Source organism: Spermophilus citellus, assembly GCF_964194105.1.
Source record: "Spermophilus citellus genome assembly, chromosome: 9".
Classification (NCBI taxonomy): domain Eukaryota; kingdom Metazoa; phylum Chordata; class Mammalia; order Rodentia; family Sciuridae; genus Spermophilus; species Spermophilus citellus.
Window position 1 is genome coordinate 25,105,468 of NC_138191.1, and position 22,000 is coordinate 25,127,467.

The window sequence follows — 22,000 nt, forward strand, 5'->3', positions numbered from 1 at the left end:
TTTAGGGCAAGGACTTTGAAGTCAGACAGGCTAGGTTTTGAGAGTTCCCATTCATTCATTCACTCACTCACTTGCTCACCCAAGTGACTCCCATATACCATGATCTTTCTAGGGGCAAGGGATACAGCAGTGAACAAAAAAGGCCATGTGTCCCTCTTGTGGAGTTCACAAGAGAGCCAGAAACTAAGAAATAAATGTCAAACATAACGGCCAGGGGTGATGTGTGCTCCACAGAGAAATAGCAAGGAGGAGTGGGGGAAATGGCAGGATGTTCCTTTAGGCTGGGGGTGGGGAGGCCAGGAAAGGCCTCTCAGTGACATTGGAACAAAGGCCTTAATGACAGGAAAGAGCATTGGCAGAGAGAAGAGCCTGCTGAAAGGAAGCAGTATGAGGAATTCCAGGAACAGCAAGGTGGCCGGAGTCACCACAAGGGAGTGGCAAGGAGGGCTGGCCCCTGGAGACCTTGGCCACACACTAGCTGTGTGCTCTTTGGACAAGGCACAAATCATGGGAGCATCAGTCTCCTTGTGAGGAAAACAATTACATCTAACGACAGTTCCCTTCTCTCTCTCAGGGAAGGCTGCTGAGAGGAGCCAATGAGTTACCACAATTGAGTGCCTGGCATACAGTTTGGCACATGGGGAGGATCCAAAGGGTAGAGGCTGCTGCCTGGAGGCCTGGCATTATTTACCTTTATCCATTTAAAATATGTAAGTGGCCATATTTACATCTGGTCTCAGAAATCCCTGCTCCCTCTTAAGGAAGGGCCAAGGTGACGTGGGAGTGAAGACAGGAGGTAGACAGAAGCATTTTTCCTCACCTCAGAAACGTCTACTTGGGTTAGCAAGAACTGGCTTCCTCCTGGGGCTGCCGGCCAGCACCTTACAAAGCCCTGCCACTCACCATACCCCAGTGGACGAAGGATCGAGGTACAGGGTACATGGAAAAGACTGGCAATAAAATGTAAATAAAAATAAGGCCTCAAATGAAAAGTTGGGCATTACTATTAATAATAAAAATACAGTTCAGACATGATCTCTGTAATCATTTGAAACCACATAACAACATTTTCTTTCTTTCTCAAGGTACCAGTGATGGAAACCAGGGGTACTTAACCACTGAGTCACCACTCCAGCTCTTTTTATTTTTTTTTTATTTTGAGACAGGGCCTCACTAAATTGCTGAGGCTGTTCTTGAATTTTTAATCCTCCTACCTCAGCCTCCCAAGCCCCTCAGATTACAGGTGTGTGCCCCCATGCCTGGTCCACTTAACATTTTTACATGTTCTACTGGTACAGAATAGAGCAGTGATCCTGCTCATCAATTGTTCAATATGGGTTTAAATCCCAGCTTCACTCTGTATCAAGTGCTTAGTTTCAGTTTCCTCACCTGTCCCAGGAGCTCCAAGTACCCCCTAGGGCTGAGAGGAGGGTAAACTGTGCAGGTCCTAGCGACCCCCGGGCGTCTCTCACAAATGCTGCCTCTTCCTGGGCTGTCGCTGGATTCACACTGCCACTGCTGCCAGGGAATTAAGCTGGCAGTTGCCTTCACTCCAGGTGACAGATGGGGGTGCCAAGACCAGGACAGTGCAGACTGTGGTGCTCAGCACCCAGGTCTCCCTGCTTCTGGACTCTCTCCATGCCCCAAGCTGAAAGGCTTCTTTAAAGGGGAAGTGGAGGCAGCAGAGACTTGGAACAACCCTCCCTCTCCCCAAGCCTCACTCCTGGTCCTCTGAAGCCTGGAATCCACGTGCTAGAGAAAGAACAGCTTCCAGATCAGAGCACGGGAATGCAAAGAGCATCCAATCAACAACCCCAAAGTATAGCCTGAGACAAGCACCTGGGACAAGCACAAGCCTTGCCTTTGCATCCCATAGAGCCAGCCACAATTCAGGCATCAACGAGCTCTGCAGACTGGTACCACTGCCCTGACCTCTCTGGACCTCCGTTTCCCTGTGTGTAAAATGGGTCGGTCTGGATGGCATCTAAGGCCCCTTTCAGCTCCAGCATATATCCAGCAAGTGCCCCTCCTGCATGTGGGCATGAGCAAGGCATCTCCTGCCTCTGGCACCAGGTGACGCAGACTCACAGTACGTCTGTCCTGCCCCCTCTGTCAGCTGAGAGCAGGCCGGAGCATCGTGAAGATGTGCTGACAATCAGCCCAACCGTATTCTCATTATCCCCCTGTAGTAGCTGAGGTGGGTTGTAAAGTTGCGCTCACGAACCACACGTCAGATGATGGAGGTGCATGGTACTCTCTGAAAGGAACGCCTCCATTACCTAAAGCATGATGCAGAGGGGCTTGAGTGCTGAGCAGGTCCTCAGTGCCAGCTTGTCACTTAGCAACCATGCGGCTTACAGCTCAGAATAGCTCATGTGAGAGAAGCAGGACCGAGCAGTGAACTGTGAGTCTTCTTCAAAGAGAAAAAAATAGCTCGACTAGGAGGCAGACAGGTAAAAAATATCTCCTGCCAGAGCACTGACGGCTCCACCACAATTTTTCCAACAGGGCATCTGGCCATGAGCTCATCCAGGGCCACACCTATACCCCCTCCCTACCCTGCAGCACCTGGAGAAGGGGGAACGGGTGTCCTTCCAGGATGCTAAAGTCAGCCACTCTGAGCACCTGCTTCTAGTTCTGGAGTGTCTCTTGCTCAGGAAGGCTGTATCGGGTCACCTAAGGGACAAACTCCCCATGGGAACTCAGTGGGGAAACTGCCATCTTTGGGGAAGCAAGCAGTCAATTTGACCCCAGACCCCATGGCACCCACTTCACCCAGCCCTACAGTGTACCCAGCTCTGTCACCCTCAGCTCTGTGGCACTAGAAAGAGTGTTGTGACCCAGCACAGCCTCAAATAGGTGAGACAAACTGGAAGCAATGGGAGAAGGCCCAGCTCCCAGGCCTCCAGGTCCCGTTCAAGATTATCTGGCGGTGAGATCGGAGTGCCTGGCAGCTTCCTGATTTCCATGTGACAAGCAGTTGTAGCCCCAACAGCTTTTCTAATTACCTCTGAGCCTCTGGGCTTCCACTGAGGTTAAACTGTTATCAGAGACACAAATTGTCCTCCAAATTATTTTAATTGTTTTATCGAAACCTCTGACAGTCACCTGGGCACACAACTCCTGATAAGACCTGGCCACGGCTTGGCAACTGCTCTCCCTTCTTTCTCTTCCAGGGCACACAGGCAGAGACCCCACCATTCTCAGTCTCTCCCACCTTCACCCCGATCAGAGTGTCGTAATGTCCTGCCAGGTGTTCACCTGCCCTGTTCCCACCTCTCCTGCTCTGGTTCAAAACTTCTCTTCTGCTAGACACTCATTGTGAGCTCCCAACTCACTTCTCCCTCCCACATGTCGCCTTCAGAGACATCTCCTGGAAATACCATGTCGCCCCACTCCTACTGCTTACTGAAGAGAGCCCAGGCCTCTCTCCAAGATATTTGCCCCCCTGCAGGCCTCCCCTGGCTTCCACTTCCTACCAGCTCATTCTACTCCATCTGCATAAGCCCTCCCCCACCCTCTGCCTCCTCAAGCCTTCTAGGTCCAAGGCCTCAACTCCATGACACCTTCTGCAATTCTCTGAGTAAGCACTGACGTCTTTTTTTTGCGGCCCTTCTCAGTACACTCCTCGTGAGACCGTTTTATGCTTTCACCATCTGGCTTTCTGAAATAACCAGTTGTTGTTAATGTGCCTGATTCTTTTTTCCAAACAGGAAGTTCCATGAAGGCAGGAACCCAGGTGTGCCAACTTCATGTCTGCTCTTCACTACTCCCTGCCCAGCCAGCGCCTGGCATGCGCAGGTTATCCTACCAATTTCTGGGGGCAGAATAGGGTACTTAACAGATGTTCTGGATCCCCGACTCCCCATCCTGAGAACAACCTGCGCGCGCGTGTTGACATCCTAAGAGCAGCCTTCACCTTTGAAACCAAGAGGCATAGGTAAAAAGTAAACAGAGCTGACCAGAGAGACATTTAAACTGACTAGAAGTCTGCATTTTGACCCAGTCAGGGGGACTCTAATCAAGTGCAGCTCTCAACCCCTGTGGGGAGGACCCCAGGACTTGGAAGCCAGCTTTCTGTTCCTTATTCCATTGTAAAATAAGGAACATCACTTATTTACCAACTGCATCTGGTTACCACATGGATGGAAGGAGGAGGAAAGAAAAGCTTTGGGGGAAATCAAATAAACAGGCTGGTAATTTTCTGACTCCATTTCACCGATTTGTCCAGTTTGTGTTTGGGTCTCCCGTTTCATATCACAATTGACAAGGCCAGATTCTGGTGTCTTTCTGTTATAGGTGTTCAATAAATATGATAAGAATGAATTAAATGAGTGCATGAGTACATGGACACATTTTGAATGCCCCCAATTTTCTACCGTCTGAGTATTTTTCCAGCTTCCGATCTTTCCCATATTCTGATGTAATAGTCTGATCCTAAGAGCATGCCCCAAGTGACAGTTTAAAAGCTAAGGTACTCCACAAAGCCTGGCCATCATTCAATGATTTTTTTTCTTCTTTTTAAAAGGAGGCAGTATTGTACTCCACCTTTCCCCCTCTGTAGACAGGAACCATTCTCATTGGAAAAAAAAAAATCAGTTTTGGATAAGACAGTCTAGCACGGGACTGGTGGGACCGTTTCCAACAACCAATCAGGTTAAGGAGCTGATGGGACCTTCCAAAGCCCCCTTCACCTTCAGGTTGCATTTGTGGAATATGCTCTTTGCCCTGGGTATTTTGTTTTCTTAGCTAAGAGAAAAAAAAGAAGCAGGAAGAGGGGCAGATGGTCCAGAGGGGGAAGAACTGGCACTGGAAAGCGTGGGCGTGGCCAGTGCAAACAAGATCTTTTGGTTCCTTTTTACCGTTTTGTGCCACGGGGAAAGCGTGCTCAGTAGGTAAGCAAGGGCAGCCCGGCACACCCTGACCCCACGGGCTGCTCTTCTACTAGAATTCAGGTGCTGAGCAATCTACTGAAGGCAGAGTGGGATGTAGCAAGAAAAACGGTGACAACAGCAGCATACAGGCCACACTGCTGGAATGCCACCTCTGGGGCAGCCCCTGGGAGGACAGCCTTACTTCTAGGATCTCCTTTAATCTTGCCAGTAATGGCCACAGGTGAGGATCACTGACACTCCCAATTTGCAAATAAAAAAGTGGAGGCTCTGAGGGATTAATCTGCCTCTATTTCATTGAACTCAAGATCCTTGATTGTGACACTTGCTTGAGCTTACCAGAACTAATGGAAGGTTTTTCACTCAAGTAGGTCACCCCTGTCACAGACCAACTGCCATTTTGAAACGGTGATCGATTACAATCATCTCCTGTTTTGTCTTGTTGTTTACTTTCTTTGCAGTACTGGAGATTTTCCCTGGGTTACTGCCACTGAATTCCACCCCCAGCCCTTTTTATTTTTTATTTTGAGACAAGGTCTCACAAAGTTGCCCAGTCTGGCCTTGAACTTCCAATACTCCTGCCTCAATCTTCTGCGTAGCTGGAATTACAAGCCTATACCAGACTCCCATATCCTGATTCTAAGACATGGTAATGTGCAAAAATATGTATCTTGGAATCTCAACTTAGACAACTTGTCCATAGGCACAGGATCAAAACTAGAGGCGTCTGGTTTGCCACGGACACAGTCTGACTCTAGAACGTGACTTCCAATCTCACAGCTGTCCTAGGAAGATCACAGGGTTTAGGGCCAGGAAAACCTAAATTTGAGTCCTGCTCTGCCATTTCCCAGCTGGGAGTCTTTGGGAAGGTATACAACTTCTCTTGCTTTCAGCTTCTGGACCTGAAAAGATGGGGGATGAAGGCTGCTATCTCATGAGTATAAAATGAGACAAACATAAAGGTTGTGCTCAACCGAGGCCAGACACTCCAGAGACCAGTACCAGCTGCCCCCTGTAGGTGAGAGCAAACCAGGAAGGAACAAAGGCACATTACCCCCTCACCTTGTCCCACAATGCCCTGGAACCCACGTGGAGCACACTCCCAGGAGCTGGTGGGCTGGTGGGAACATAGGTGCTCAGTACTCCAAGTAACTTCCCACTTCTTGGACTGGAAGCAGAAAGAAGCCAGACTCCTATCAAATGACAGGCACTGCTGAAATATGGATTTTTACACATTCTTCTCTCTCCCCCTTCTTTTCTTTTACTTCAACAAATATTTACTGCATATTATGTGCCAGGACCTGTTCTAGAACAGCAGAGAACAGAGTGAACTCTGTTTCTGCCCTGGGGGATTTATATTCTAGTGCAGAGGGACAAATAAAAATCGAATACATAATTTATAATGTGTTTATAGACATCTGTCTGTAGCGCATACAAATGCATTGAATATATAACAGGATGATGGGATGGAGTAGGGCAGGGGTGCTATGAGACATGGTGGGGGGGAGTAAGGAAGCACACTTTGATCAGGTGACATGATGGAAGAGAGTAAGAGAATGAGCCACGTGGACAACCCAGGACAGCCATCAGGGTGGAGGCAACAAACAGTGTAAAGGCCTGTGCATGCTTGGTGAGTTCAAGGCCTAAAAAGAAGGGCCACAAGCCTAGAGCACCCTGAGCCAGGGAAGACAGGAGGCACTGAGACAGGAAGACAGCAAGTATCCACGGCAGGCAGGACTCAGGCCGTGGAAAGCAGTTCGGGTTTCCTTTGGGGACTAAAGGGAAGCTCATGGAGATTTTCAGCAGACATGTGATGTGTTCCAAATAACATATTGTATTTTTTAGTGTTTAAGGCCCAACTCTTTTAAAAGGGATTGCTGGCTGCGTGTAGGACAAAAGTGAGGAAACTGAGGACAGGTCAGAGACAGTGGTCGCCTGGGTCAGGCTGCTGGGTGAGGTTTAGGTTTTAAAGAGAAAGGAAAATCCAGCCCTAGGGGTCAAAGGGCATATCCAGTCCCTGGCAGGGAGGGAGACCCATGAGAGTATACTGATTTGAAAAAAAAAAGAAAAAATGTAAAATTAGATGTGAAAAATGAAGTTCAGGAGCAATGAGTGTGGGCCTCACTCCCTTCTTTCCTGATCCATGGGGTCCACCATTATAGGCCACGTGGGGAGCTCAAGGGGGTACCAAATGGGTCCTCATAGCATCTGCCCAGTCCTCTGATCTGCATTTTCTTAAAGTCTCTTCTTTCTTTTGTCCAAGAGAGAGACAGAAGGAACAAGGGTGTCCAATTACCCGAGATACCCAACAGCCAACTGAAGAGCACTTGAAGGAATAGTGATCAGAAACCCTTAATTACAGTCCCCACATGATGTCTCCTTCCTGAGAATGAGAGGGTTTGTGTCTCTTTCCTCACCAGCCTTCAGTGCAGCTTTGTGGAATGCTGGGCAGGAAAGCAGCCCTGTTGGGAACAATCACAGTGAAGAACTACTATGCTTACAGATCTTATTTAGCCTCTCAACAACTGGAGACAATACGGAATTCTTGTATTAGGAATGAAAAAGTTTAGGCTAATAGAAACTATTAATGCACAGGATGACCCAGCCATGAATGAAAAAGTGAGGTTTCAAACTGTGACCTACAACTGTAGCCCATATTCTTTCTGATATACGAGTGCTTTCCAATCTTTTGCATGTCATGATACACAAAGAAAATAATAGGGGCTGGGATTGTGGCTCAGCAGGCAGGAGCCCTGGGTTCGATCCTCAGCACCACATAAAAATAAATAAACGAAATAGAGAGATTGTGTCCAGCTACAACTAAAAAATATATAAATATTATTTTAAAAAAGAAAATAATAATATGGCATGCAGGGGTCAATGTGCCATACTTAGGAGGCTCCACCACCCTAGGCCAACCCAGGCTACCCCAAGGGATGCATGCATTGTGATTTCTGAGCTACATGATTCCCCTTTGTGGAACTGGTTGAGAATGTCTGTGATGTACCTTGCTACCTTGCAGAATGATACACCCAAATCTCTCTCAAAAAGTCAACAGTAGAACAAGCCCATCTACCACCATTTATTCCTGAGGTCAGAAGTTTCCTCACTTGGTGAGGCCCTTTTCCAAAACTAAGAAAATAATTCTCTCTGAATTAGTCAAATAGAGTCCCTAAATTACTAGCTAATGGCCCCAGTGGTGTGGCAGGACCGTGGACAGCGCCTGCTGGACACTCTGGGATCCAGTCCAGGTTGCTCAAGACAGGAACATCTGCTCTCTTTCCCTTAGATCTTGGGAAGAGAAGGTCCATGTTCTCATTGAATACTCACCTGGTGGCACCTGCTGGAACTACCCCACCAGGTGATGTTCACATCCTTCTTACAAGGTAGCTTTGGTAAACAGTGTTCCTGCTCTGTGCATAGCTTAAACCCTTAAAACCATAAGGGTTCAGGAGTCTTAAAAATAAAGAGAAAAAATATAACTGGTAGGATTTTGGGGGTGTGGATCAATGAATTCTATTTGCAAACAAAAGAATAAGTGGTAAATTCATGTGCACAGAACCCAGGAGAAATTCTAATTAAATCGGTAATTAGAAATGATGGAGTAGAGTAAGAGGTAATTCATTACCTTTAGATGAACTGCTGGGTGGGCTCTAGATGGCAGCATGGTGGCTCTGTGGGACGAGTACAGATGAGGAGGTAACCCCAGGGCCTGAGAGATGAACATTTGCTCCTCTGGCCCTAGGTGGGCCTTTCTTCCACTCCACAAAAGCCATAGGACAAAAAACTAGTTGGGGACTCTGGTGACTTAAGACTCACCTAATCCAGAATTATTTTCTAACAAAACATTCCTGGCTCTGAACGTGAGAATAATTTAGTACAATAATTCACATTGCATCTAAGTGTGTTTTCTTTGTTTATGTTTTTTTTTTTTTTAAATCAGTGGGGGTTCAACTACTGAGCCACATTCCCAGCTCTTTATTTTCCATTTTGAGACAGGGTCTCCCTAAGTTGCTTAGGGCCTTGCTAAGTTGCTGAAGCTGGCCTTAAACTCACGATCCTCCTGCCTCAGCTTCCTGAGCCGCTGGGATTACAGGCATGTGCCATCATGCCTGGCTGAGCTTATGTTTTCACAAATGAGTTTTCTGTACGTAGTGAATATCTAATTATATATTTTGAAGTAGCTAGATTTACCCACAGATGAACATTTTAATTTTTAAAAAGTTGCTCATGGGAGGAAAAGAAGAAAAAAAAGAATTATGAAAGGATCACACTTCCACAAAATGGCTGCCTCTGAAGCAAGGGCTTCTGGGAAGTCCTCTTTGTCCACTGGGGGTGGGGGAGCATTAATGCTTACAATCCAGTTATCCACCCTCCCTTACAGGAACTTCTCCACAGAGATCTCCAGTGGCTTGGAGATGGCAGACGGGCTGCGCCTCCAGAGATGGCGATTTCTCAGAGAGAGAAGAGACAGACAGGCAGGAAGAATCAGATTCCAGGTTTCCCAGAACAGCCAAGAACACAAGTGGCAGAGGCCTAGGGGTAAAGAGAATGGGGTCTCCATGGGACAAGGCCAGGAAGCAAGGAGCATCCCTCTCAGCAGCCCTTGCCAGCAGCTGCTGTCAATCACCCTGGAGTCCTAGCAGTTTTTCTGTGGGTCTGGGGCCTCATCCGACACTGCTGAGAATCCCTGGCACACTGTCTGGCACAGAAACCTGACCCACAGAGCTCCCGCCAGCCACTGGCGTCCTTGATTCTGCAGATGCAGGAAATTCTCAGGGCAGCATTCAACCAGCTCTGACTCTTCTCCCCCTGCTCCAGGAACCAACCCCTGACTTGGACATGAAGTCCAAGGAATGAAGTCAGAAAGAGAAAGACAGGGCCCCTGAAGTCCACCCAGCAATGGACAGGACAGGAAGTGCCAAGATGGAGCTGGGGATTTCTTTGTGGATTCCAGACCACCTGGAACCAAACATCATATTCCTCAATCCTTGGAAATTTGGATTTGTTCATTTTTTATTATTTTTTTTTTTACCAGTTTCCCACTGTAGAGGCCCATTTGCTTCTTTTCAGGACACTAGCATGAAGAACAGAACCCACAGGTTCAGACAGCCTCATTTGGTTAGGTAAATGCTTCGACTGTCAGCAAACACTTATAAAGCGCCTATTAAGAAAACATCGCACAGTAGTTAAGAGCATTAAGTTTAAAAATCTAACAGACCTGAATACCAGTTTCAGGTTGCTGCTCACTACCTGTGCAACCTTGAGCAAATTACTTAACTTCTCTGAACCTCACATTCCATATCTATAAACTGCAGATAGCAATATCGGTCTCCTGGGATTGTAGTGAAGATTAAACAAGAAACAAGATAGTCTGTGAATAAAGCACTTAGCACAGCACAGAAGCCTCAATAAAAAAAAACAAAAAAAAAAAAAACGGGATATTATCGCTGCACCAGCTGTGAGAATCCAGAACTACACTCGCCCCTATTAAAGTATACAAAGGGGGCATTTTGCCACAAAACACCGTCCTGGGTAGCAAGCACTCTAGCAATCTGGGACTGGAACTCTGGTAGCCTGGGACATCATTTGAAGGAAGCTGGCCTAGGGTCTAAGATGTCAGGGATTTTTCCTATCCTGGTGCTCCAGATGTTTGGCTGTGAATATTTCCTGCAGGCCAGCCTGGGAGCAAGTGATAACTCAGACTCTGTCTAGGGAAAAAAAAAAAGCTCTAATCCACCTTCCCTTTAAACTCTTCTGCTGCTTATCTTAGCAGTTTTAAAGGGATTAATGATGAATCGTCCTGCTGCAGCAAAGCTGGACAGGAAGAATATAAGGAGAGAGAGGATGCCCAGGCAGAAAGACACTGCAGCTCCAGAATCTTCTCATCTCTGTCTTCATCAGCCTTGGAATATGCTCCCAGGTTCAATGAGGGCATTGGCTCCAGGGTGAATGGTGAATGCAACACACACACACACACACTCTTCCAGTCTCAGACTGGAGTCCCCTGGGTCGGCATGGCCTCATTCTTGCTGTACTGAGTAAGGGTCCTCTAGCAACCTTCAGTTTTGAGGTGCACACACCTTAACTCAGCCGCAAGTCTACACGCACTACAGAGGGAAGAAGCAGGGGGCCCAAGGTCCTTCAGGAAAGTAGGAGACCAGTCTTCCCTTTCCTGTCCAGGAAAGGCCAGCCTCGCCTCTCCTTAACACTTCCCTTGCACCTGCCAACTCTTTTATGGATAGGACAAGTGGGAAGAGGGATGGCAAGACTGGCTCAAGAAGGTGGGGCCCCTGAAATCCACCCAGCAAGTGCCACAGCTTGGGACCAGGCCACAGTCATGAGCAATCCCAAGGAGGCAAAATGTGTCCTGGAGTCTCACTCTGGAGCGATTGCAAGTGGTCACAGGCACCCAGAAGATTCAGTACAGCTGTACTTCCACACTCCAACACTTACTCAGCCTTCCATATACCCCTATTTTGCACTCAAGGGCAGAGATAGAAAGAAAGAGTCTCCTATGATTAAGATCCATAAGGTAAGGAGCGGAGAACTAACACCTAACAAGCGTCCACTATCTGTCCAGCACTGGGCTCAAAATAAGCCTGCAGAAAAGGTATCATAGTGGGCTGGGGATATAGCTCCGTTGGTAGAGTGCCTGCCTTGCATGCACAAAGTCCTGGGTTTGATTCCCAGCATCACCAAAGAAAAAGAAAAGCTACCATAGGCACCCTGCTTTACAAGTGAGGAAATGGAGGCTTCAGAAGTAAAGTGACTTGCCCAAGGTCACTCTGCTAGCACATGGCAGAGCACTGGGCCCAGCTGTGACCACAACAAGGCCTCCTCCTAGATTTCCCCTCAAAATCACTTCCCAACCTGGTCCTATTCACCCTCTCCCATGGGTGGGAGTTCCGGGGTTCTTGCCCAGCAGCCAGGCTGCCTGAGCTCTACTCAGTTGAGGACTTGCCCATCTTTAGCCAGTGGCTCCAAAACACTTGGGGCTCAGGTCATTCCGGCTCACGAGTCCTGTTAAAGAACTTCATTGAACTCACAGCAGCTGACACACGACTCTGTATGACTCAGACCAAACAAACTCCCTCCAATCAGAGCTGGTGGGCACGATTTGCCTCCTGCATTGAGTCACCCACCAGGCTGAGCTGCAGGGATTTGCTGAAACTCAACCACCTACTTAGCCACAGCTGTTCCATTAGAGAAAAAGCCCGGCAGAGGAGATAGAGCCTCTGATCGCCCCATGGATGGGCCATGGCCAAGGACAACCAGGTGTGACCGCAAAGCCCTTCCAGCCCAGGAGATAGACCCACCATGAGATAATGTAAGCTCAGTGTGAGGCATAAGAGGCCCCACTGTTCACCTCCTTTTTCTCCAGTGATCGGCACACCCAGCAAAGCCTAACAGACACTAAAGTCTTGATTGAATTTTTTTTTTTTTTTTTTTGAGCCACTACAAGATTTTCTCAGTTCCTGGAAGTTCCTGTTAACAAGGGCAGTGCCTTCAAAAGAATTCCAACTCTACCCCACTCCTGCATCTCCCCAACCCAACCCCACCTGCCTCTTGATCACAGCTGAACTGCCCCAAATGTAGCTTTGATTAGAAATTTCCTAAAACAAAAGGCCTATTAATATATTTCTCAAAAATAAGAAAGATGAATAGGCGCAAATTCAAAAAGAAGTACACACTTGACAGCGACAGGGTGAGTGGCTTCAGGACTTCTGAACTTGGAGCCCTGACAAGGTTGTTTGGGCTTTAAAAGGAAACATCCGGCTTCCTTCCAAGGCGGCCTCGCCCCTGGGGGAGCGGCCCTCCCCGGACTACCGCAAACATCCTTTCGGAGCACCGCGCACAGGTATAAATATAACAGAAGCCATTCTCCGAGTAAGGCGCCCCCTCCAGATCGGCCGGCACCCGGTGCATGTCCCCTATTTCTGTCTTTCTGCTCCAAGATGCGCTTTGCTAGAGGGAGGAAGGGCTCCCCTCTAGTTCGGAACGGCGAGGACCGGCCCGAGGACTGGGAATTAAATATTCACATCGGGCGTGAGCGCTCTGCTTCTCTTGCCAATGTTACTGTCAAGGTCACGGGCCCGAGGCCCAGAGGCTGGGGCCGGGGTCCCCAGGAGTGCAGGAGCCTTCCGGCGGAATTGCGCCCTGGGCGCGCAGCTCTAGGCGGCGGGACCCGCCAGGCTGGCCTCCTCCCTGGTCCTCAGCCGGCGCTTGCCCCTGCAGCTCTGCCAAATTACCTCCGGAATTCTGGGGCCCTTCTGAGCCCCAGAAGCTGAAGCCCAATGTCCAACCCCTATGTGCGCTGCTGGACACCCTTGATGCGCCGGACTATCGGGGACCGGGGGCTCCGTCGCCAGGCAACCACGGCTGGAGCAGCGGGAGGAGCCCGGCGCCAGCACTGGGTCCGGCGGACACCGGGGTACAGCCGCCTTGCACCTCGGTCCATAGGCCTTCCTGCCCGGGGCGGGGCCAGAATAGGCAAAGTTGCGGCGCCTGGTCGGATGAAGCCAGGCGGGGCGCGGCCGGCGACTCACCTGTCCCGCGTGGGCCGTCGCACTGACTCGGCCCTGCACTCCGGCCGAGTAGCTGCGATCCCTGACCGATCAAGGGTGCAAAGTCTCTCCTACGGGCCGCCCAAGTCTGATGGCGACAGGCCGGGTCCGGGGCTGGAGGGGCCCCAGGGCGGCGCGCCGGCGCACGCGACTCCGCTAGCTCCTCGCTCCCTCCTTCGCAGCCAGTCTGGATCCCTCTCCCGCCCTCCGCGCTCTCGGGGATGTGAGGAGCGGCCTGGGGACCCGGGTCCCCCGGCGGAGGGGGCGCGAGGGGCTGCGAAGGCCGGGATTGAGTGCCGCCCTCCCCGCGCCCTGGCCGCGCCGGCTCTGCGGAGCGGAACGGAGCTGGGCGGAGCGCAGCGTGCACTGTTCCCTCGCTTTCCGAAAGGCCACCCTGGCGGCGGGGCGCCGTGACGCAGGCTTGACTCACGCGCGGGCCCGCGTCAATGCGAGGCTCTCGGGCCGCTATCGAGGCTCTGATGGCCGACGCAGGCGGAGCGGGTAGGCGGAGAGCGGGAAAGGGGGTTGCGGGGCCGCAGCCCCGTGAAGCCCCTGGTTGGGGGACCCAGACCCTGGTGCTCTCACCGGGGCTTCAAAATGATCCAAGTCCTCCAGAACCCCGGGCCTCACTTTCTTTTCAGACTCACCTTTTTGGATCTTCCTTCATAAACTCAATCCCACCCAAAGTGGTTCTTGCTTCTTAGATGGTACGTGTCCCCTTCGCTTAGAATGCCTTTTCCCCTCCAATGACCTTCCGTGAAACCACCGTGCAAGGCCGTTCCTTGCACTCTTTCAGCACAACGGTCATCTGTTGAGCTCCTACTGTATAGCAGGGACTACAAAAACTGAGGATCTAAATAGAGGGAAAGGAAGCTCTAGAGGAATGTTTACCCAGGTAGTAACCACACAAACCAGAAGGGTTGAAGGGCCCTACCAGATGAGTAAATGTGGCGGGTGGGGAGGGAGACAGGGCAGGAGAAGGACATTCTGGCTGGGCTCTGAGCAGGCGTTGGAAGATGCTACCTTCAAATGATGTATAGACAGAATAGAGAAAGGTCAGCTCTTGCGGAGGGAACAGCACTCCAAGGGTATAAATGCAAAAGCAGAGAGGGTGTGCGGGGGTGGGGTTGCCCGAGCTGGAGCAGGACTGGGGTGATTAGAGGTGAAGTTAGGGAGACAGGAGACATCCTACCAGCACTAAAGCGTGGAATGAATTATCTCTGCTCTAAGGGACACTAAGAGGAACGGTGACATCAGAGGCAAGTGTTTGGGCAGGTTGAGAGATGAAGTCTCAATTGTTGTAGTGAAAGGCAATGAGGGCCATTGTCCAAACTTGGAAGGGTCTGAAATTCTACTCTTGCAGTCTAACAAGTTAGCCTGCCACAGATTTCATGGATGCCGGCAAAAGACTTGAGACTCCAAGACCAGAGACAAAGGACTTTTTATTACTCATAGCACAGCAGTTAGCATGAGGCTCACATTCAAATCAGTTTCCCTTAATCTCCAAGTCCTATAGAAGAGATATGGGGCTAGAGTTGGGTAATACTAAACACACTGAAGAACCTAGAACTTAGGAAATTCCAATCTTTTGTAATGGGTTGCAAGCAAACCCATCCATCATTTGCCCCAGACAGTATCTTTATTATATTAAAGAGCAAACAATTGCCCTCCACTAGAGGGAGACACTATCTCTATCTTCCAAAGTAGTTTGCTATGAAAACAATCTCCAAATCATAGTCTGGGACAAAAAACTGTCAGTACCTCTGCCCACAGACTTGTGGAAGTGTAGGATTCCTGTTGTGAATTATTTCCCAATAGACAGTTATTCTTTCATTCAACAGAGTTTCACTGAATGTTTTACTTAACTGTTCTAGGCCCAGAAGATACAGCAGAAAAGAGACAGATCATGATCCCTTCCCTTATGAAATTTACATTCTGGTGAACCCATCCAGGGAAGCAGAGCAGGGTGGAGACACATGGCAGGACATAACAAATGATGCAGGAGATATGACAGAGGTGAACAAATACAGTGTGACAGCTCTGGTGGTGTGGGAGGCAAGAGGGAAGAAAGCATCAGAGATCAGTTCCCTCCAGGCAAGGGAATCTGAAGGTGGTTTGGCATTGGGAAAGGGGCAGGACTTTGGAGTGTGACAGACCTGAGTTTTCATCCTGACTGCCATTCCCTAGAGATCTGGAGCAAGTTCTCTAAGGCTCAGCATCCACATCTGTATCTGAATAATACATACTCCATAAGGTTGTTATGATGATCATAAAGATGATTATTTTAAAATATCTGGTATCACATCTGCTATAAAAATGCTTAATAAATGACTATTATTGGTAATATTATTAGATAATTGTATTGCCATTTACCAAGTCAGGGAATCTAGAAAGGGTAGCAGGTTGGAAAAAGGAAGTAGAAGACCATGGATTTGGGATACACTAAGACAACATGTCTGTGGGATACCAAGGTGATAAGCAGAAGATGCCTTTGCATCACTGCCCTTGTGATCTCATCTGCCCTTGAACTCAGTTTCTCTTGAACTTGGTTTCTCTATGCAAAGTTCTTTGGAGAAAAACACACTGGATCTGTCTCCTTCTGTCCTGTGGTCACAAACTCGAGTGGGCTTCTCATACTTCCCAACGACCCCCCGTGAACCTCTGGTCAACTTACTTCCCCACTCCAATCTTCTTGACTGCCTCCCTTGCTCTTCCTCCAGCCCCTACTCTGTCAGGAACTGCCTCACCTCCATCAGAGCTCTCTGAGTTTGTTAGACAATGAAGCCTTCCCCTACATGCATCAGTGCTAACACCTGCTCTTTCCTCCTTCCTCCTGATAAAGGAAGATTCCTTTCCACTGGATCCTTCTCGGGAGATTTTCAGCATGTTCAACTATCTTCCTTGAAATATTACTAGGCTCTCATCCCCCACCTTCTCATTTTTTTCTACATCCTTTCCTCCATCTCTACACCCTCCCCTCATTCCTTACCCCACTCTTCTGCCAGGATGGCACTCACTAAGGTCACTGATGACCTCGGTGTCACTAAATCCATCGGGCATTTTCCAGTCCTCATCTTCCTGACGGTTCATGATATTTGTCTCAGGCATCCTCTCCTTCCAACACTCTCCTGGCCCCTTTCTAGCAGCCTCTTTGCCTTCCAGTTTTCCTCCTGCCTTTCAGCTACTCCTCACAGTCCTCTTGATGATCCTTACAGACTGGACTTCTCCCAGCCCTGTCCCTTTCTCATGCTGTATTCTTCTAAGCCAACTCCTGTAGGGGTGACTCCCACATTTGTATCTCTACTTCCCGTCTTCTGAGCTCCACATACTCAACCTCCTGCTCCACCTTTCCACTTGGCTCTCAGAATTACCTCCAACACGCATTTGAAAAATCAGCTCCACATTCAGAGATCTGTCCTGCAAGATGGTCAACATTTTGCTTCTTATTCGCCTTCCATTGCTCCCTTGCTCTGTGAATCAGTGAACCAGCCAGAAACTTCATAACCATTGTCTGGAGACCCCCTCCCTCTTCCTCACCCCTTCCTGAAATCTAGTACCAAATCATGCAGGTTTGACCTACTAACCTCAAGATCCCAGCTACTTCTAGTTAATTCTGCTGCCACAACCCTAGTCCAAACTCTTAATCTTCACTCTAGGGTCTCAATCACCTTCTAACTCCAGTTCCAGTCTCAACTCCTTTTCTCCACACAGCAGCAGGACTTCCCTCTCAGAAGAAAGGTGGTCATTGCACCTTGCTCAAGCTTGCAGAGTCTGACCCACATCTTTAACATGTGCCTCACGGCCCTTGCTTGTCTTCAGCCACATTTGTCACTCTTTTCCCCCATGACTTTCCTGCAGCCCACTGACTCCATCAACCTTCTCTCAGTTTTTCCCACTCTCCCACGCCTTCCTGGCTCAGGCTTCAGCCCATATGTCCTCCCTGCCAGGAATCTGTTAAGTCCCTTCCTCTTCCCTCTCTTCATGTCCACTCACCTAACAGGGTTTGCCTGGAACCCTAATCCTCTGTGCCTCTCCTGACTGTGGAGGAGGAGTAGGGCAGGTGGACGTTTATTCCCCTTTGTATCCCTTGTCACAGTATAATTACATACTTAATAGTGTGGCTGGCTGCTTAATGATGGTTCCTTTGGTTGAAATGGAAGACACACAAGGGCAGAGACCATGTCTTTCTTAAACACATGGTGGACCCTCATAAATACTGTTTAGTCAGCTTTTTCACCGCTGTGACTAAAGGATCTGACCAGAACAACTTTAAAAATTCATTTGAGGGCTCACAGTTTCAGAGGTCTTAGTCCATAGAAGGCCACCTCCATTCCTCAGGGCTTGAGGTGAGGCAGAGGGAAGCAGCTTACCTCCCAGTGATCAGGAAACACAGATACAAATATATATCCCAAAGCCACACCCCAATTTCCACCTCCTTCCGTCATCATACCCTATCACTTCAGTTACCACTCAATTAATCCCCATCAGGTGATTAATTAGCTGATTGGGTTAAGACTCTCACCACCCAATCATTTCTCCTCTGAACCTCCTGGCATTGTCTCATGTGTGAGCTTCTAGGGGACACTTCACATCCAAACCGTAACACTTACTGAAAGAAGAGGTAAAATTTGGTTAGAAATATAGATATGAAGCCCAGGAAAGAGGGTTGGAGACGCACGCTTGGAAGTCATAACCATAAAGAGAGTAGGAAAAGGTGAGATCATCCTGAGAGAGTGTGCAGAAAGCAGTCAGGGGGACATTGATGGGAAGTGTTTACTTCTAAGTGGCAGGAGGAGTGAGAAGGGTCGGGAAAGAAGACAGAGAGGAGTCAAGAGGGGAGAGGACAATGTGCATCACAGAAGAAAGAGAGAAATTCAAGGGGGAAAAGCCGGTCTGTGGTGTCAAAATCCACAGTGATATCCAAGAGGATGAGTCCTGGAAGATGACCCTGAAGGTAGCATTCACGAGGCAGTGGGCATGAAGCTGTACTGAAGGCCCCGAGATAACACGGAAACAGGAAATAAGGCTTCCTCCACAAAGTCCTTCTGAACACCAGCTCTTGATGACCATCTCTCCCCTGAGCATCTAGAAAACTGACTCTTCCTTTTATGGGGCATATAGAAATAGATTAAAATTATACAATATTATACGAGGCTTGTACTTATTAGCATCCCCATAGTACTCATAAGGAAACTAAGGCTTAGGGTGGTTAACTAATCTGTCCAAGTCATGCAGTGGGCTCCATCCTGGATTTAAAGTCTTTGCTCTCAGTCTTGACATTTAGGGCTTATAATGTAGGGCCCCCTCATATGTCTAGTTTGTCTCTCGAGTTTGACTGATTATAGTGCAGGGACATTTTCTGATTTATATCTGTGTGTCTTACACTCCCAGCACAGTGACTTGAGTTTATTAGGTGCCCAGTTGAAGCTTATGTATTGGGAAGCCGTGTCAATTATGGCAGGCCCAACACAATGACCTGATCCAGTCTTCTCTATACTGGTCCTGCTTGAAAGGAAAGACATGATCATTCTCTTCTCCTCTGAAGCTTTCCCCTTTCACCCTAGCCTGCCTTCCTGAGAAGAAATACCCTGAAGTGATGCTTCTAATGTATTTGTCTCTCTACAGAATAGAACCCACTAATACATAAGGAATAAAATCTAGAAGGAAGGGTTAGCCATGACTTTTCCTCAGAACAAAGGGAAACAAACCATTTTCAATTTGCCTAAGCTGTGTTTGTGTTTCTGAGTATCTTAAACATACTGATACTAAGAAACGACCTCTCCTTTGTTCTTAGTGGCACAATTATTAGTTTACCCAGTGGAGATATTCCCAAACATGGCCTAAACATTCTTTGGCAATGTTTTCTTTTTTTCAAGAAGTCAAGTCTAGATCCCTCCTTTTGAATCTGAAGAATCAAAGAAAAACAATATCATGCCTGTTTCTGGACACAGGCCATATGGCAGATTTCATTATCTCTGTCCCCAGGATCTTGTTCTAAGACTCCTAACTACCATTCTGTGAGGAAGCCCATGCAACCCATGGAGAGGCTTTTGTAGAGAAAAACTGAGGCCCCCAGTGCCCAGTTCATAGCCCTGACTGAGCCTCTGACCTCCAACCAGCCCCAACCTGCCAGCCATGTGAGAGTCACCCTGGAAACAGAGCCTCCCGGCTCCAGCCAAGCCTGCATTCAGCAAGCACTGCATAGGGCAGAGACACTGTCCAGCAGAGCCATCCCCAAATGCCTGACCTGTTGAAACCATGAGAGAGAGAGAAATGATGGTTGTTTTAAGCCGTTTAATTTGAGGGTGATTTTCTCTGCAGCAATAAATAACCAGAAGATCCGCGCAATTTTTTAAGTACGGAAGTAGCTAGATGGCCAGAGATTGCTCACCATCCCTCTCACACCTTTAAAAATTCCTTCACTTCTGACTTAGAGACAGAAAATTGGGCCTCTTCCCACAGCCATTATAGGGACCCCATCCTCCTAGATTAATGGTGTGTGATCAACAAAGAAGATGAGCAAACCTTTCCCAATTAGTGTTCATAGTCTCCGACATGGCAGATAATAAAGTCCCCATCCACCACTGTGACTATGTAATAAATGTGCCTGTAGAATGAATGCCAGGCTTCGGTGGTGTCTTGAGAGATGGTCATCCTATTGTGGCCTTGGAAGATAAAGCCAGTGTCCCTGTGGGCATGTGTCATGTTAGCTGAAGGAACAAGCAAATGCCAACGTAATTGGACAATGGAAACCGGGGCATGAGCTCCATGTTCCCTGGGACTAGCCCACATCCAGCACCTCTGTTTCCTTAATTCCCCATCCTAGCTGATAGCCACTCTCCCTAATAACCTGAGGTGTGCTTTTGCCTTGAGTCCCTCCTCTCACCCAGTCATTTAGAGTCAGCAAAAGACATGAAAAGTGTTTGCCATCCTGGGATGGAGAACAAGCCGCCATGAGCTCTCAGCTCCCAGAGGCGCAGGTGTGGGGAGCAGCATTGGGAGCGAGTGTGTGCTTAAGAGCTTGATCCCTGAGCTGGGCATGGTAGCACACATGCGCCTGTAGTCCTAGCTACTCAGGAAGCAGAGGTGGGAGGATCCCTTGAGCCCAGGAGTTCAAGGCCAGCCTTGAACATAGAGGGAAACTGTCCCTAAATAAATAAATAAATACAATCTTGGCCCCTGGAGTCAAGGTGCCAGGGATCATAGTCTTACCCCATTATTCTAAAGACATTATTTCCGAATGCCTTTGTTTGTGAAATGGAAATGATAACAGTGTCCCCTTACGGGGTGTTGAGCAATCAATGAGGTTTTCCTATGTAGCACACATATAGCAGCAGCCAGCACACAGGGTCCTCAATGCACGTCAACTCTGCTGCTGTGATAAGGAGGCAGATGAGCTAGGAAAGAACTCGCCTAGAAGCTTGGAAGGAGGATATTTCAGGCAGGGGCTAAAGAGGTCCTGGGGTCCTGTGCAGATGGAACAGAACTTGGAGTAGGAAAGAAGCACTGCGTCACAAACCAGGCTGTCCAGAAGGTCACCTGTCCAAACCTAAGAGGGGAAGGGGACTTTCCTCAGCAGAAGTAGAACAGAGTGGCAGCTGCCCCTCCTGGCCCGGATCATCTGCTCATGTTGGCACACTGTTGTCTGGGTTTTAACTAAAAGTCATGTTTGGGGAAATCTACTCTCTGACAGATACTGTGTTAAGCCTTCAGAGGAGGGGTTTGTAGGAACAGTCAAAGACAAATTGGAAGCTGTTAAGGAGCTAGACATCTGTTAAGCTCAAAAGCAGCCCTCGAGATGAGAAGACAATCTGAACTTCTTCCAGAGAGAAGAGAAGGCAAACGCCTCCTCAGACATGAAAAGGGGACTTTGTGAGCACCTGGGAGTTTGTGCTCAGTACAATTTTTGCTCTATTACTGCCTTGCTTAGAAGAAGGACATACAGCCAGGTGTGGTGGTACATGCCTATTATCCCAGCAACTCAGGAGGCTGAGGCAGGAGGATTGCAACTTTGAGGCCTGACTCAACAAGATAGTGAGACTCTGTCTTAAAATAAAAAATAAAAAGAGGGCTGGGGATGTGGCTCAGAGGTTAAGTGCCCTTGGGTTCAATCCCCAGTACAAAGAAGAAGGAGGAGGAGGAGAAGAGAAATATAGAATTGATATTCTTTCTCTCTCACTCTCCATGTGTATTTCTCAGTTCCATTACTGTTGACATGAGAAATAAATACCTAGAGTTTTTTATTTATTTCAAGCTAATAATGAAGCAATGATGTGAAATGGCTATTAAAATTGTGTTAGTCCACTTTCCATCATTATAACAAATACCTGAGATGATCAATTTAAAGAAGCAAAATTTCACCAGGCACAGTGGCGCATGCCTGTAATCCCAGCAGCTCAGGAGACTGAGGCAGGAGCATCTCGAGTTCAAAGCCAGGCTCAGCAATGGCGAGGCACTAAGCAACTCAGTGAGACCCTGTCTCAAAATAAAATACAAAATAGGGCTGGAGATGTGGTTCAGTGATCAAGTGCTCCTAGTACA

The 22,000-nt window shown here is 48.4% G+C and overlaps 1 protein-coding gene across 2 annotated transcripts in view; it reads right to left on the reverse strand.

Annotated features, from left to right (window-relative positions):
• The window catches only part of SLC6A17 (solute carrier family 6 member 17), a 50,236-nt gene extending 36,389 nt beyond the window's left edge, over positions 1-13,847 (reverse strand). The window contains exon 1 of one of the 2 annotated variants that reach the window (XM_081305895.1): positions 13,442-13,847. The gene's annotated coding sequence lies outside the window, so the exon portion shown is untranslated. Of the gene's footprint in view, positions 1-13,144; positions 13,298-13,441 lie in introns of those variants that run through there. The other variant, XM_081305896.1, reaches the window with a different exon arrangement.
• Between the last annotated feature and the right edge of the window lie 8,153 nt (positions 13,848-22,000).